Source organism: Heterodontus francisci, chromosome 34, assembly GCF_036365525.1.
Source record: "Heterodontus francisci isolate sHetFra1 chromosome 34, sHetFra1.hap1, whole genome shotgun sequence".
Classification (NCBI taxonomy): Eukaryota; Metazoa; Chordata; class Chondrichthyes; order Heterodontiformes; family Heterodontidae; genus Heterodontus; species Heterodontus francisci.
The window spans coordinates 8947121-8964474 of NC_090404.1; the positions used below are offsets into that span (position 1 = coordinate 8947121).

Below are 17354 nucleotides of genomic sequence, written 5' to 3' on the forward strand. Positions count from 1 at the left end.
GGCTGTATGTCTGGAGTCTGGAATTATCGTCTCCCCTGGGCTGCTCATTGGCTTGGGGCCGGAGGTGGAGGGGCATTCTGAACCGCTGGCGCCCATTGTCTCCAGTTCCACTCAAAAACCCAGTGAGGACTCCACCACCATCGATCCTGAGGGTGGGATCGTGATGGAGGCGGGACCAGCTGGCGAGGCCAGAATGTCCGCCCCACAGTGTGTGGTAGGTGTGTCGGCCGCTGGCAGTGATGACCCGGAGGAGGATGGGGACTTGGTGTGGGGCACGGAGGACGACCTTGAATCCATCACCAGTGAGACAGTGGATTCTGTCGTGCCTCCCACTGAGTCTCCTCTCATCCCCGCCACAGAACACCAGGAATTCCTCGCAGCATGCAGAGGTTGCCACAATAAAGTTCAGCTGGCCCTTGGCTGGTGGTCGAGTCTGGCACGAATCATCCAGTCTGTCTGTGCCACCTTCAGGAAGGCAGGTAGGGTGAGGGCGTGAAACTGTTTGAGAGGCAATGGTTTAAAATGCTCCTCAATGGGTTGCTGGGGGAGTGTAAGGCGAGGTGTTCTTTCACTCCCTCATCACAATGAGGTATTGGTGATGGGATCAAATTACTTTTGACATGAAGATAACCATAGCCAGCCTCAACATTAACGGCAGCAGGGGGTCTCACCGCAGATTTCACAATCTCTCAGTTCTTGGGGAAGGGAGATATGCAGTGAGCTTTCTGAAGGAACCCCACACCGTTCTGGGAGACGAAACCACCTGGCTCCTGGAGTGGCAGGGTGGGCCTACATGAGTCACCTCACCCCTAATTCTGGTGGGGTGGCCATCTTGTTGGCCCCGACCTTTTAGCCAGAGATCTTGGGCATCAAGGAGCTTATGCCAGGCTGCTTGTTGAGGCAGAGACCCTCACCTCATGCAAAAGGAGTCCGGATATGCATTTCAAGTGCTGTATTCCGCGGGGCTATGGACTAAACGCTGGAAGGTGGGATTAGAATAGGTGGATAGTTTTTCGGCCAGCACAGACATGATGAGCCAAGTGGCCACTTGCTTTGCCTTAAACTTTCTATGATTCTATCTCCCCTTTAGTCCTTCTACCAATCACTTTAAATCCATGCCCCCTAGTTACTGTCCCACTGCTCAGGTAAATAGGCCCTTCCCATTCACTCTATCTAGGCTGTTCACAATTCTTTGCATCTCAATCAAGTCGTCCCTCAACGTCCTCTGTTTCAAGAAGAACCACAATCTATCCAATCGTTACTCATAGTTGCAATTTTCCTGCTCTGGCAACATCCTCTTAAATCTCCTCTGCATCATCTCAACTGCAATTCCATCTTTGGATAATGAGCTGACCAGAACGGCACACAGTGATCAAGTTATGGCCTAAGTAATGCTCTCCATGTATTTGGTTAAAATTGTGAGCAAGGTTGTGCTGGTCTGAACTATGATAAAAGACTGGGAATACACAAGAGAAGCTTAAAGACAAGATGAGGGGGAATAACAGGGGTCAGAGGGTTGAGCTCATTCTCCAAATATGAGAAGCAAAACATGGCAACTGGTCTGAACAGAGGGATTATTGAAAGCGTAGTGGGAGAGTGAATTGTGCCGTTGGACAAGCGGAGCAGTGGAAGGTCCGGATCATCAATCCAGATTAAACAGCTGGTTCTGTGATATTAGGACGGAGGACAGGAAGCACAAAGGCGTCATTCAGGTTTCCGGACCCAGATCCGGCTTCGGGGGTCGAAGTGTTGCTGGAGATATTGGGAACTGTTGTTTTCGGCCCCTGTCACAAACTCTGTTCCCTTGCCACCAACACCATCTCTTTCCCTGGCAACTGTGTGAGACTGAACCAGACTGTTTGCAACCTGAGTGTCATATTTGACCCTGAGATAAGGTTCTGACCACAAATCCAAGCCATCACTAAAACTTTTTGTTACCTCTAAACTTGACTATTGCAATGCACTTCTGGTCAGCCTCTCGCATTCTGCCCTCAGTAAAGTCAAGATCATCCAAACTTCTGCTATCCATATCCTAACTTGCACCAAATTCCTTTCACCCATCACCCCTGGTTTATAAGGCCTGTGTTCTCAGCACTTTGCCGAATGGCTGTGAAAAGTGTGTGACTTACAGCTACCAGGAAAAGAAGCTCAATAATTTCCATCTTCGCTATTTGCGGCGCATTTAAGGGTATATCCTGGCAAGGCAAAATCACAAATATGGCAGTCCTCTCAAAGACAGAGCTCCCAAGTGTGTTGGTACTAGGGCTTTCTATAGGTATATCAGGAATAAAAGAATGACTAGAGTTAGATTAGGGCCAATCAAGGATAGTAGTGGGAAGTTGTGTGTGGAATCAGAGGAGATAGGGGAAGCGTTAAATGAATATTTTGCGTCAGTATTTACAGTAGAGAAAGAAAATGTTGTCGAGGAGAATACTGAGATTCAGGCTACTAGGCTAGATGGGATTGAGGTTCACAAGGAGGAGGTGTTATCAATTTTGGAAAGTGTGAAAATAGATAAGTCCCCTGGAGCAGATGGGATTTATCCTAGGATTCTCTGGGAAGCTAGGGAGGAGATTGCAGAGCCTTTGTCCTTGATCTTTATGTCGTCATTGTCGACAGGAATAGTGCCGGAAGACTGGAGGATAGCAAATGTTGTCCCCTTGTTCAGGAAGGGGAGTAGAGACAGCCCTGGTAATTATAGACCTGTGAGCCTTACTTTGGTTGTAGGTAAAATGTTGGAAAAGGTTATAAGAGACAGGATTTATAATCATCTTGAAAAGAATAAGTTCATTAGCGATAGTCAGCACGGTTTTGTGACGGGTAGGTCGTGCCTCACAAACCTTATTGAGTTTTTCGAGAAGGTGACCAAACAGGTGGATGAGGGTAAAGCAGTGGATGTGGTGTATATGGATTTCAGTAAGGCGTTTGATAAGGTTCCCCATGGTAGGCTATTGCAGAAAATATGGAAGTATGGGGTTGAAGGTGATTTAGAGTTTTGGATCAGAAATTGGCTAGCTGAAAGAAGACAGAGGGTGGTGGTTGATGGCAAATGTTCATCCTGGAGTTTAGTTACTAGTGGTGTACCGCAAGGATCTGTTTTGGGGCCACTGCTGTTTGTCATTTTTATAAATGACCTGGATGAGGGTGTAGAAGGGTGGGTTAGTAAATTTGCGGATGACACTAAGGTCGGTGGAGTTGTGGATAGTGCCGAAGGATGTTGTAGGGTACAAAGGGACATAGATAGGCTGCAGAGCTGGGCTGAGAGATGGCAAATGGAGTTTAATGCGGAAAAGTGCGAGGTGATTCACTTTGGAAGGAGTAACAGGAATGCAGAGTACTGGGCTAATGGGAAGATTCTTGGTAGTGTAGATGAACAGAGAGATCTTGGTGTCCAGGTGCATAAATCCCTGAAGGTTGCTACCCAGGTTAATAAGGCTGTTAAGAAGGCTGTTAGCTTTTATTAGTAGGGGGATCGAGTTTCGGAGCCACGAGGTCATGCTGCAGCTGTACAAAACTCTGGTGAGACCGCACCTGGAGTATTGTGTGCAGTTCTGGTCACCGCATTATAGGAAGGATGTGGAAGCTATGGAAAGGGTGCAGAGGTGATTTACTAGGATGTTGCCTGGTATGGAGGGAAGGTCTTACGAGGAAAGGCTGAGGGACTTGAGGTTGTTTTTGTTGGAGAGAAGGAGGGGGAGAGGTGACTTAATAGAGACATATAAGATAATCAGAGGGTTGGATAGGGTGGATAGTGAGAGTCTTTTTCCTCAGATGGTGATGGCAAACACGAGGGGACATAGCTTTAAGTTGAGGGGTGATAGATATAGGACAGATGTCAGAGGTAGTTTCTTTACTCAGAGAATAGTAGGGGCATGGAACGCCCTGCCTGCAACAGTAGTAGACTCGCCAACTTTAAAGGCATTTAAGTGGTCATTGGATAGACATATGGATGAAAATGGAATAGTGTAGGTCAGATGGTTTCACAGGTCGGCGCAACATCGAGGGCCGAAGGGCCTGTACTGCGCTGTAATGTTCTAATTCTAATTCTAATTATATAGTTCCTGCTAAACCTCCCTGCTCTTACATGCTATGTCTCGGCTAATAAAGGAAATGATTCCATACGCCTTTAGGGAAGGAAGTCTGCCATCCTTACCTGGTCTGGCCTACAGTTGTTTCCAGACCCACGCAAATATTTCCACTGGTATTTAAAAAGGAAAAGAGTAATTAAGGTGAGTGTTGGTCCTGAGATTGTGGAGTTTGTAGCAGATAATAATGAAATGGCAGATGAAATGAACCAATATTTTGCTTCTGTCTTCAGTGTAGAGGACACAAAAACATTCCAGTAAAGCTATAAATCAGGAGGTGGAAGGAAGAGAGGAACTCAATGAAAGTACAATCACCAGGGAAGCAGTACTGAGCAAACTGATGGAACTGTGGGCCGACAAGCCCACGGGTCCTGGTGGACTTCATCCAAGGGTCTAAAAAGAGGTGGCAAATAAGGTAGTAGAAGAGTTGGTCTTAATTTTTCATTCTCTGTTTGGCAGGTTAGAGCACTGAGTTCATTAAATCAAATAATTAAAGAAAGACTTGCATTCTTATAAAGCCTTTCACGACATCGGGACATCCCAAAGTGTTTTACAGCCAGAGGTTCCTCTGAATTGGTAGATTCTGGGAAGGTTCCATCAGAATGGAAAGTAGCAAATATAACTCCTCTATCCAAGAATGGAGGTGGGTTGCCGGCGTGTGGGGTGGGGGGGAGCGGGGGGAGTTGGGGGGGAGGTGGTGGAGGCAGAAATCAGGTAACTATAGGCCAGTTAGCTTGACGTCTGTCATGGGGGAGGTGTTAAAATCGATCATTAAGGAGGCTACAGCTGTGTACTTAGAAAACCCGAGGGAATCAGGAATAGTCAGCATGGTTTGTGAAAGGAAGTCATATTTAACCACTTTATTGGAGTTCTTTGAAATTGGAGGGAGGGGGAAGGAGAGTCAGTATGAAATTGGAGGGAGTGGGGGAAGGAGAGTCAGTATGAAATTGGAGTGAGGTGGAAGGAGTGTCAGTGTGAAATTGGTGGGAGGTGGAAGGAGTGTCAGTATGAAATTGGAGGGAGGGGGAAGGAGTGTCAGTATGAAATTGGAGGGAGGGGGAAGGAGTGTCAGTATGAAATTGGAGGGAGGGGGAAGGAGTGTCAGTATGAAATTGGAGGGAGGGGGAAGGAGAGTCAGTGTGAAATTGGAGGGAGGGGGAAGGAGTGTCAGTGTGAAATTGGAGGGAGGGGGAAGGAGTGTCAGTGTGAAATTGGTGGGAGGTGGAAGGAGAGTCAGTATGAAATTGGAGGGAGTGGGGGAAGGAGAGTCAGTATGAAATTGGAGGGAGTGGGGGAAGGAGTGTCAGTGTGAAATTGGAGGGAGGTGGAAGGAGTGTCAGTATGAAATTGGAGGGAGGGGAAGGAGTGTCAGTATGAAATTGGAGGGAGGGGGAAGGAGTGTCAGTATGAAATTGGAGGGAGTGGGGGAAGGAGTGTCAGTGTGAAATTGGTGGGAGGTGGAAGGAGTGTCAGTATGAAATTGGAGGGAGGAGGAAGGAGTGTCAGTATGAAATTGGAGGGAGTGGGGGAAGGAGTGTCAGTATGAAATTGGAGGGAGTGGGGGAAGGAGTGTCAGTATGAAATTGGTGGGAGGTGGAAGGAGAGTCAGTATGAAATTGGAGGGAGGTGGAAGGAGTGTCAGTATGAAATTGGAGGGAGGTGGAAGGAGTGTCAGTGTGAAATTGGTGGGAGGTGGAAGGAGAGTCAGTATGAAATTGGAGGGAGGTGGAAGGAGTGTCAGTATGAAATTGGAGGGAGGTGGAAGGAGTGTCAGTGTGAAATTGGTGGGAGGTGAAAGGAGAATCAGTATGAAATTGGAGGGAGGAGGAAGGAGTGTCAGTATGAAATTGGAGGGAGGAGGAAGGAGTGTCAGTATGAAATTGGAGGGAGGTGGAAGGAGTGTCAGTGTGAAATTGGTGGGAGGTGGAAGGAGTGTCAGTATGAAATTGGAGGGAGGGGGAAGGAGTGTCAGTATGAAATTGGAGGGAGGGGGAAGGAGTGTCAGTATGAAATTGGAGGGAGGGGGAAGGAGAGTCAGTATGAAATTGGAGTGAGGTGGAAGGAGTGTCAGTATGAAATTGGAGTGAGGTGGAAGGAGTGTCAGTGTGAAATTGGTGGGAGGTGGAAGGAGTGTCAGTATGAAATTGGAGGGAGGGGGAAGGAGTGTCAGTATGAAATTGGAGGGAGGGGGAAGGAGTGTCAGTATGAAATTGGAGGGAGTGGGTGAAGGAGTGTCAGTGTGAAATTGGAGGGAGGTGGAAGGAGTGTCAGTGTGAAATTGGTGGGAGGTGGAAGGAGAGTCAGTATGAAATTGGAGGGAGGTGGAAGGAGTGTCAGTATGAAATTGGAGGGAGGTGGAAGGAGTGTCAGTATGAAATTGGAGGGAGGGGGAAGGAGTGTCAGTATGAAATTGGAGGGAGGGGGAAGGAGTGTCAGTGTGAAATTGGAGGGAGGTGGAAGGAGTGTCAGTATGAAATTGGAGGGAGGTGGAAGGAGTGTCAGTATGAAATTGGAGGGAGGTGGAAGGAGAGTCAGTGTGAAATTGGTGGGAGGTGGAAGGAGTGTCAGTATGAAATTGGAGGGAGGGGGAAGGAGTGTCAGTATGAAATTGGAGGGAGGGGGAAGGAGTGTCAGTATGAAATTGGAGGGAGGGGGAAGGAGTGTCAGTATGAAATTGGAGGGAGGGGGAAGGAGTGTCAGTATGAAATTGGAGGGAGGAGGAAGGAGTGTCAGTGTGAAATTGGAGGGAGGTGGAAGGAGTGTCAGTATGAAATTGGAGGGAGGTGGAAGGAGTGTCAGTATGAAATTGGAGGGAGGTGGAAGGAGAGTCAGTGTGAAATTGGTGGGAGGTGGAAGGAGTGTCAGTATGAAATTGGAGGGAGGGGGAAGGAGTGTCAGTATGAAATTGGAGGGAGGGGGAAGGAGTGTCAGTATGAAATTGGAGGGAGGGGGAAGGAGAGTCAGTATGAAATTGGAGTGAGGTGGAAGGAGTGTCAGTATGAAATTGGAGGGAGTGGGTGAAGGAGTGTCAGTGTGAAATTGGAGGGAGGTGGAAGGAGTGTCAGTGTGAAATTGGTGGGAGGTGGAAGGAGAGTCAGTATGAAATTGGAGGGAGGTGGAAGGAGTGTCAGTATGAAATTGGAGGGAGGTGGAAGGAGTGTCAGTATGAAATTGGAGGGAGGGGGAAGGAGTGTCAGTATGAAATTGGAGGGAGGGGGAAGGAGTGTCAGTGTGAAATTGGAGTGAGGTGGAAGGAGTGTCAGTATGAAATTGGAGGGAGGTGGAAGGAGTGTCAGTATGAAATTGGAGGGAGGTGGAAGGAGAGTCAGTATGAAATTGGAGGGAGTGGGGGAAGGAGTGTCAGTGTGAAATTGGAGGGAGGTGGAAGGAGAGTCAGTATGAAATTGGAGGGAGGTGGAAGGAGAGTCAGTATGAAATTGGAGGGAGGGGGAAGGAGAGTCAGTATGAAATTGGAGGGAGGGGGAAGGAGTGTCAGTATGAAATTGGAGGGAGGGGGTAGGAGAGTCAGTATGAAATTGGAGTGAGGTGGAAGGAGTGTCAGTATGAAATTGGAGGGAGTGGGTGAAGGAGTGTCAGTGTGAAATTGGAGGGAGGTGGAAGGAGTGTCAGTGTGAAATTGGTGGGAGGTGGAAGGAGAGTCAGTATGAAATTGGAGGGAGGTGGAAGGAGTGTCAGTATGAAATTGGAGGGAGGTGGAAGGAGTGTCAGTATGAAATTGGAGGGAGGGGGAAGGAGTGTCAGTATGAAATTGGAGGGAGGGGGAAGGAGTGTCAGTGTGAAATTGGAGGGAGGTGGAAGGAGTGTCAGTATGAAATTGGAGGGAGGTGGAAGGAGTGTCAGTATGAAATTGGAGGGAGGTGGAAGGAGAGTCAGTATGAAATTGGAGGGAGTGGGGGAAGGAGTGTCAGTGTGAAATTGGAGGGAGGTGGAAGGAGAGTCAGTATGAAATTGGAGGGAGGTGGAAGGAGAGTCAGTATGAAATTGGAGGGAGGGGGAAGGAGAGTCAGTATGAAATTGGAGGGAGGGGGAAGGAGTGTCAGTATGAAATTGGAGGGAGGGGGTAGGAGAGTCAGTATGAAATTGGAGGGAGGTGGAAGGAGAGTCAGTATGAAATTGGCGGGAGTGGGGGAAGGAGTGTCAGTGTGAAATTGGAGGGAGGTGGAAGGAGAGTCAGTATGAAATTGGAGGGAGGTGGAAGGAGAGTCAGTATGAAATTGGAGGGAGGTGGAAGGAGAGTCAGTATGAAATTGGAGGGAGGTGGAAGGAGAGTCAGTATGAAATTGGAGGGAGGGGGAAGGAGAGTCAGTATGAAATTGGAGGGAGGTGGAAGGAGTGTCAGTGTGAAATTGGTGGGAGGTGGAAGGAGAGTCAGTATGAAATTGGAGGGAGTGGGGGAAGGAGTGTCAGTATGAAATTGGAGGGAGGGGGAAGGAGTGTCAGTGTGAAATTGGTGGGAGGTGGAAGGAGAGTCACTATGAAATTGGAGGGAGTGGGGGAAGGAGTGTCAGTGTGAAATTGGAGGGAGGTGGAAGGAGAGTCAGTATGAAATTGGAGGGAGGTGGAAGGAGAGTCAGTATGAAATTGGAGGGAGGGGGAAGGAGTGTCAGTATGAAATTGGAGGGAGGGGGAAGGAGAGTCAGTATGAAATTGGAGGGAGTGGGGGAAGGAGTGTCAGTGTGAAATTGGAGGGAGGTGGAAGGAGAGTCAGTATGAAATTGGATGGAGGGGGAAGGAGTGTCAGTATGAAATTGGAGGGAGGTGGAAGGAGAGTCAGTGTGAAATTGGAGGGAGGTGGAAGGAGAGTCAGTATGAAATTGGAGGGAGGGGGAAGGAGTGTCAGTATGAAATTGGAGGGAGGGGGAAGGAGTGTCAGTATGAAATTGGAGGGAGGGGGAAGGAGTGTCAGTATGAAATTGGAGGGAGGTGGAAGGAGAGTCAGTGTGAAATTGGTGGGAGGTGGAAGGAGAGTCAGTATGAAATTGGAGGGAGGGGGAAGGAGTGTCAGTATGAAATTGGAGGGAGGGGGAAGGAGTGTCAGTATGAAATTGGTGGGAGGTGGAAGGAGTGTCAGTATGAAAGTGGTGGGAGGTGGAAGGAGAGTCAGTATGAAATTGGAGGGAGGGGGAAGGAGTGTCAGTATGAAATTGGAGGGAGGGGGAAGGAGAGTCAGTATGAAATTGGAGGGAGGTGGAAGGAGAGTCAGTATGAAATTGGAGGGAGGGGGAAGGAGTGTCAGTATGAAATTGGAGGGAGGGGGATGGAGTGTCAGTATGAAAGTGGTGGGAGGTGGAAGGAGAGTCAGTATGAAATTGGAGGGAGGGGGAAGGAGTGTCAGTGCGAAATTGGTGGGAGGGGGAAGGATCCACCTTGAATTGGGGACAGAGGGTGAAGAAAAGGCAACGTTGTTCACAACACTGCTGTGGGCATTGATCTTGTGAATTGGAACTGTGATCAGAACAATGTCTCCTGAAGTTGACTCAGATTAATATTCCTGTTTTCTTTCCTCCTGAAAATCTCAGGATATATCACAGTTTTCCACAGCCTTACAAACACTTCAACAACTCCCAGTCACAGCTGACAGTTGAATTATCTGAGGGCTGAAAAGTCTCTCGAAACTCTCTCTCTGTATCGTTGTGATAGATTGGGATCAGACCGATCCCAAACCAACCTTTCTTCAATTCAATTTTTTCTTGTGTATATATTTCACAGTGACTGTTCAATGTGTATTAATAGATGAATTTATCCATCTGGTTGAGTCACTCCGATCCCCCTTTATTTCCCCCGCATCAGTTTGCTCCAATCAGTAAATTTCAGATAACTTGAAGCCCCCCGTTCTGTATTTCTTTGTTTGATATGAATTGTATAAACACCAGGGTCCCAGCCGAGGTCCCTGCAGAATTCATTTGTCTATTAACAAACCACTTCTAACTTCCAGTTGGTCACTTTGGCTTGAAATAAATAACAGTTCAATTTGTTCATTGATTGTAAACAAATCACAACCATTCAGCACTCCAATTATCAACAGAAAAAGCAAATCTTACATTAAAAACATTTGATTTCAGTTCAGTGGGTTCTGATTCTCACTTTACAAGCCGTAAGTGGCATCAGTGATGGAGTTATAAAAATACCCAGCTTATTTCCAGAGTGCAGTCTGAGACTCTGGCCTGGAGTTTCCTCCCATCAGCACAATCTCACTTCCATCCAAGTCTACACAACGTTTTAAGCTTCGTTAATTGTTTGTGCACAGACTGCACGTCTCTCTCTGTGAAAATCCCGAGGAATCTCTGGGTCTGGATGTGGTGAACAGGACAATTCAACTACTGCTGGATACAACTGCAATATTATTGCCTTTAAAGCAACCACATTCTGTACAACTGAGACCATTGATCTGTGTCCAATTATTTCTGTCAAGTTCCAGTTACTATCCTCCAGTCCTCATGGAAGGTCACACAGTTATACACCTAATGATATCCAGAATACTGAAACCAATATTGAGGAAAATAAACACAAAGTGACTGCAGGCTCAGTTGAGTTTTAGTAACAATTTCAGTAGTAAATTTTGATGATTTTCACTGTTTATTTTCACCACTTTATTCAAATACATCAGTTTTTTTTCTTTTATTTTTATGTGCCTCCCATGTGCATCTTTCCCGTAACTCCATATTTGAACCTTTCCAATCAGGTTTCTGTCCCTGCCACAGCACTGAAACAGCTCGAATCCATGTCACAAAGGACATCCTCTGTGACTGTAGGACACCATCCTTCCTCATACTTCCTGACCTCCCAGTCGACCACACCATCCTCCAACGCCTCTCTCCACTGTCCAGCTGAGTGGGACTGACCTCACTTGGCTCCACTCAGACCTGTCCAATTGTAGCTAAAGAAGCTGTAGCAATGGCTTCTCTTCTCACCCAAGGATTTATCGATGGCCCCTTCTATCCCTCATCTATCTGCTGTTCCTTGGTGCCATCATCCGAAGACATGACATCAGGTTCCACATGTACACTGATGACACCCACCTCTACCTCACCACCTCCTCTCTTGACCCCTCCAGTGCTTCTCTGTTGTTGGCTTGCTTGTCTATTCTAATGCTCTTCCGACTGACCTCCACCCTGCTTAAACTTGAACTCATCCAATCTCTGCTGCCTTTCACCCAACCATCACAAAGTCCCACTCACCCATCACTACTGTGCTCGCTGACCTACAATGGCTCCAGGTCCACCAATGTCTCCATTTTAAAATTCTCATCTCGGGTTCAAATCCCTTCAAGGCCTCACCCCTCCCTATATCTGTAACCTCCTCCAGCCATACAACCCGGAGAACTCTGCATTCCTCCAACTCTGGCCTCTTACACATCCCTCACTCTCTCTGTCCCATTGCCTGAGCCTTCAGTCATCGGTCTAATCTCTGGAATTCTCTCCTTATACCTCTCTGCCAGTCTCCTTTAAGACCCTCCCAAAAACCTACATCTTTGACCAAGCTTTCAGTCAGCCCTCCTAATATCCCCTTCTTTAGTTCAGTGTCAGTTTTTGTCTGCTTTGTTAGTTTAAGCTTGAGATGCACCTTGGGACACTTTCCTACCTTAAAGGTGCAATGTAGATGACAGCTGTTTTTAAAATCACAATACAACAGACTGGGGAAGCTGGTATTAAAATAATATCTGGGTACACGGAGTTAGGTTGCAGATCAGCCATGATCTCATTGAATGGCAGAACAGGCTCGAGGGGCTAAATGGCCGATTCCTGTTCCTATGTCCCAAATAAACTTGGACTCAAACACAGCTGATGAATGGGAAGTCATGGGAGAACTGGGGAGAAGGCAGTGCAACAGGAAATCAGCATTTGGACAGAGTTAGAGAGTTGAGGAAGTCTGGGGAGAGAGTACATTGGCACTAGAGGAGGCCATTCAGTCCATCAAGCCTGATGCACCATCCAATTAGATCCTGCCTGATCAATTAATCTCACCTCCTGTGACATTTATCCACAATATTAGCCCTATAAAATGGCTTGGCATTTATCAACAGAAACAAACCTCAACTTTCAGAATGAGCAGGTTCAGTTCTGGATGTGATTAACAGCAGTAACAACAGCAGAATCCAACCCTTGCAGTCACTTGTGAACGCACTGGTATGTCAGCAAGTGGGATAACTGAGTGAATCTCTTTCCCACACACTGAGCAAGTGAATGGCCACTCCCTGGTGTAAATTCGCTGGTGTCGCAAAAGGTTGGATGCTCCAGTGAATCCCTTCCCACTCACTGAGCAGGTGAATAGCTTCTCCCCAGGTGAATTCTCTGGTGTCTCAGCAGGGTGGACGACTGATTAAATCCCTTTTCACAAATGGAGCAGGTGAATGGCCTCTCCCCAGTGTGAATGCGCTGGTGTCTCAAAAGGTTGGATGCTTCAGAGAATCCCTTCTTACACACTGAGCAGGTGAATGGCCTCTCCCCAGTGTGAACTCGCAGGTGTTTCAGCAGGTGAGATGACTGAGTGAATCCCTTATTACACACTGAGCAGGTGAATGGCCTCTCCCCAGTGTGAATGCGCTGGTGTGTCAGCAGGTGGGATGACTGAGGGAATCCCTTATTACACACGGAGCAGGTGAATGGCCTCTCTCCTGTGTGAATGCGCTGGTGTCTCAAAAGGTTGGATGCTTCAGAGAATCCCTTCTTACACACTGAGCAGGTGAATGGCCTCTCCCCAGTGTGAATGTGCTGGTGTGTCAGCAGGTGGGATGACTGAGTGAATCCCTTCTCACACACAGAGCAGGTGAACAGCTTCTCCCTGGTGTGACAGCGCTGATTATTTTCCCACTTGGACAGGCAACTGAATCCCTTCTCACAATCCCCACATTTCCATGGTTTCTCCATGGTGTGTGTGTCCAGATGTTTCCCCAGGTTGAATGATAAGTTGAAGCCTCGTCCAGACACAGTACACGTGTACGGTTTTTTCCCCACCGTGAATGATGTGATGCTTTTTCAGGCTATATAAATGGTTAAAGCTCTTTCCACAGTCAGTGCACTGGAGCACACTCATTCAGGTGTGTGCACGTGTGGCTCAGTGTTTTTCCAGTCACACGGATGTTTGAAAGCTTTTCCCACAGACTGACCAAACATTTCTCCTTCCACATTCAAAGGCTGAAGATAGTCAAGTCCTAATGAATCGAATAACTGTCAGATCTTGACGTGATGTTTGATTTGAATTTCTTAACGGCAAAATATTCCCTTCCAATCCCCTGTAAAAGGAATTTGCAAAAATCATCACTGTCAGTACAGGATAGAAATTCAGAACAATTTAGTTTCCATGGAACATTTATTTTCCTCTCTTGTTCCCCCAAAGCTGTAAATCCCTGTCCCACACACTCTCCCTCCTCCCTGTGCTGAAATCCAAACCCATCGCAGCATCTGCACCATTTCTTTCCTCCACTACCAGTTTTCTCCCTCCCTCTACTCTGTCTGGGTTCAGTTCTCCAACCCCTGTCTGCAGAGTGAGAATCAATGATTTTCTCTCCTGGTCACTGGGACCCTGAAACCCCGCCCACTCTATGTCGTCACCAAGATGGCCGCGCATACACTCTGCTCCGCACTCAACCAAGATGGCGATCGTTTACCTGGGCCTGTTCCCAGGAAAAAGACTCGAAATAGCAAACGCGCGAGGCCTAAAAGTTCTTATTCGGGGCTTGCGGCCTACACCAGCTGTTTCTGAAGTCGCCCCACCCACCCGTCGGCTCTCTCCCTCCCCTGCGCCCCGCCGACTCTCACCTGCTACACAAGCGCCTCCAGCACTCGCACAGCTCTGATCAAAGTGATGCTGCGCATGCTCCAGATAGAGTTCCGCCATCGCGCCTGCGCTCTAGGCTCCTGTCGAGTGAATAGGGCACGTTCACTTCCGTGGGGAACGCTGGGTAACATCAGCCGTGCTGATTGGCAAATAAATCTCTCTGATCCTATTGAGATGAAATTCATGAAAAATTCAATCAGAAATCAAATTCCAGAGTTCTCTGGTATGCTGCAGTCCCGGATGTGATTAATTCAGCCGAATCTAATCCCTGCAGTTCACAGGTGAACTCACTGGTGTCTCAGCAATTGAATCACGGAATTGTTACAGCACAGGAGGAGGGCATTCGGTTCCAGCTCCTCTCATGAGCTTTTCCCTCTCCAAGTAAAACTCCATCTACACTGCACCATAAACACTCCCAGACCAGGTAAAATATGGGTTAGATACAGAGTAAAGCTCCCTCTACACTGTCCCCATCAAAAATTCCCAGCAGGCTTTGGGAGTCTGGTTACTTGGCGTTGCAGTGATGTCATAAAGCAACGCCATTCAGCCCAGCTGGTCCTCTCCTTGGCCCTTAAAGGCAGACAGCTGAGATATCCTGTCTCAAAATAAATCCCACCTATTCATACTGAGAATCCCAGGATAGAGAGCTGGGACATCCTGTCTCAAAAGGCAGCCCACCTGTTCATACTGAGAATCTCAGGGAAGGGTCAAGGCCCATAATAAAGAACATGACCAACGCAGCAGGGGTGGGGGCTGTGCGGTAAAGACAAGGCGACATGGTGCACTGTGGGAGGTGAAGGAGGAGGCTGCAAATTCCCAGGGGCAGATCAGACAAAGTGCTTTGATTGGTGGGTCCAGCAGTGAACCTGAAACCAAACCAAAGGGATCACATAAAAATCCAGTCCAAGAGATTGGATTGGAATGCACATCCTGCGGTATGTGGAAAGTCATGGACGCATCACATGTCCTGGATGAACACATCTGCAGGAAGTGTCACCCGCTGCAGAAGTTTGGGCTCCAGGTTTTGGAACTTGAGCGGCAGCTGGAACCACTGTTGTGCATCCACGAGGTGGAGGACTACATGGATAGCATGTTTAGGGAGGTGGTCGCACCACAGGCTAGGAACATGCAGGCAGATAGGGAATGCATGACCACAAGGCAGTCTAATACAACCAGGCAGGTAGTGCAGGAGTCCCCTGAGACGATCTCACTTGCTAATCAGTTTTCCATTTTGGATACTGGTGAGGGTGATGGTTCCTCAGAAGAGTGCAGTCAGAGCCAAGTTTGTGGCACCACAGCACTCAGATTCACAGGAGGGGAGGCAGAGAAGTGGAAGAACGGTAGTGATAGGAGATTCGTTAGTTAGGAGAACAGACTGGCGTTTCTGCGGCAGTAAACGTGACTCCAGGATGGTGTGTTGCCTCCCTGGTGCCAGGGCCAAGGATGTCATGGAGCAGCTGCAGGACTTTCTTTAAGGGAGTGTGAACAGCCAGACGCCGTGGTCCACATCAGTACCAATGACATGGGTAAGAAGGGAGATGAGGTCCTAAAAGCAGATTTCAGGGAGATTAAGAAGCAGGACCTCAAAAGCAGTAATCTCAGGATGCACGTGCAAGTGAACATAAGATTAGGAGAACTGAGCGATTGAACACGTGGCTGGAGAACTGGTTTAGGAGGGAGGGCATCAGATTTCTGAGACATTGAGACCAGTTCTGGGGCATGTGGGACCTGTACAAGATGGAGGGGTTACATCTTGGCAGGACTGGGCCAAATGTCCTCGCAGGCAGATTTGCTGGTGCTGTTGGGGACGGTTTAAACTCAATTGTCGGGGGTGGGGGTGGGGAACCTAAGAGGGAACTCAGATTGGAGGGAAGCAAAACTTGTAACTTGTCAGGGGTGTGGGAACCAGGAGCAAGTATTAGAGAGGAATGCCAAGATGCATAGGATACTGGGGGAGATAGACAGCACGAGAGTAGGGAATAGAACATTATCAGGTGGGGGCAGAGTAAGGAAGAAAGTAATAAAGTCTGAATCAGGGTTAATGTGCATGTATGTGAATGCACGGAGTGTTAATAAGATTGGTGAGGTACAGGCACAGATTGCACTGTGGAAATATGATGTTGTGGCTATAACAGAGACCTGGCTCAAAGAAGGGCATTAAATATTCCTGGATATAAGGTGCTCAGGAAAGATATGAACGGGAAAAAAGGGGAGGGGTGCTGGTATTCATTAAGGAGAGCACTGCAGTGCTGGAGAAAAAGGATGTCCCTGAGGGGTCACGGACAGAATGAATTTGGCTAGAGTTAAGGAACAAAATGTTCAGTCCGGCTGGCTGTAGCATGCCTAATCGGTAGATGAGGTGCTGTTCCTCAACGTTGCGATGATGTTCACTGGAACACTGCAGCAATCCCAGGACAGAGATGTGAGCATGAGAGCATAAGCATGAGTGAGTTTGTGTCTGTCTGTTGTGTGTGTCTGAACCGTGTTGTGGGACTGTGTGAGTTTGTGTTTGTCTCTGAACCGTGTTGTGGGACTGTGTGAGTTTGTGCCTGTCGCTGAACCGTGTTATGGGACTGTGAGTTTGTGTGTGTTACTGAACTGTGTTGTGGGACTGTGTGAGTTTGTGTGTGTCACTGAACTGTGTTGTGGGACTGTGTGAGTTTGTGTATGTCACTGAACTGTGTTGTGGGACTGTGTGAGTTTGTGTGTGTTACTGAACTGTGTTGTGGGACTGTGTGAGTTTGTGCCTGTCGCTGAACCGTGTTGTGGGAATGTTGAGAGTGGCTGTGTGTATCTGGACCATATTAATGCCTTCCCCGGGGTTGGGCTTTTATGGCAACCCCTCGCTACCCCACTGCCGCGATTTCCCGCCAGACATGGTACAATTGTGTGAACCTGCCGCCTGTTTCACATCTCTGCACTGTTTTTACATCAACGCGAGTAAAACTTGGGAGAGATGAAAAACAGGATCCTGGTTCATTATCACCTGTACAACACCGAGTCCAAATCTCCCCCAGTGAAAGGCACTGAGACACAGAAACCAGAGATCCAGGGAGAAGGACAGAACTGAGTGAGAGAGAAATAAACCGAGGAAGGGAGGAACCAGTAATAGGAACTGAGAGCAGTAGGCAGAGATACCGAGAAACTGAGAGAGGGAAAGGCTGGCAGAGTTGTAGAGAGAGAGAAGAGAGATTAAGAACTTGTAGAAATATAGAGAGGCAGAGTATTAAAGAATGTCGAGAGATAGAGACACAGAGATATGAAGACTGTCGAAAGATAGAGACACAGGGATATAAAGAAATACTTGGAGATGCTGAGATACGAACAGCCAGGGAGGTGCAGAGATAAAGTTGCAGGAAGAGATGGAGAGGGTGAAATATACAGGTTACATTGGGGACTCTGGAGCAGCGGTTCTCACCTTTGTGTTTCTGAGGGCCCCCTCCCCTTTATTGTAAAAATATCTCAAAACCC

The 17354-nt window shown here is 47.9% G+C and overlaps 1 pseudogene; it reads right to left on the reverse strand.

Annotated features, from left to right (window-relative positions):
- The window catches only part of LOC137348587 (zinc finger protein 721-like), a 140006-nt pseudogene that overhangs the window by 102496 nt on the left and 20156 nt on the right, over nt 1-17354 (reverse strand).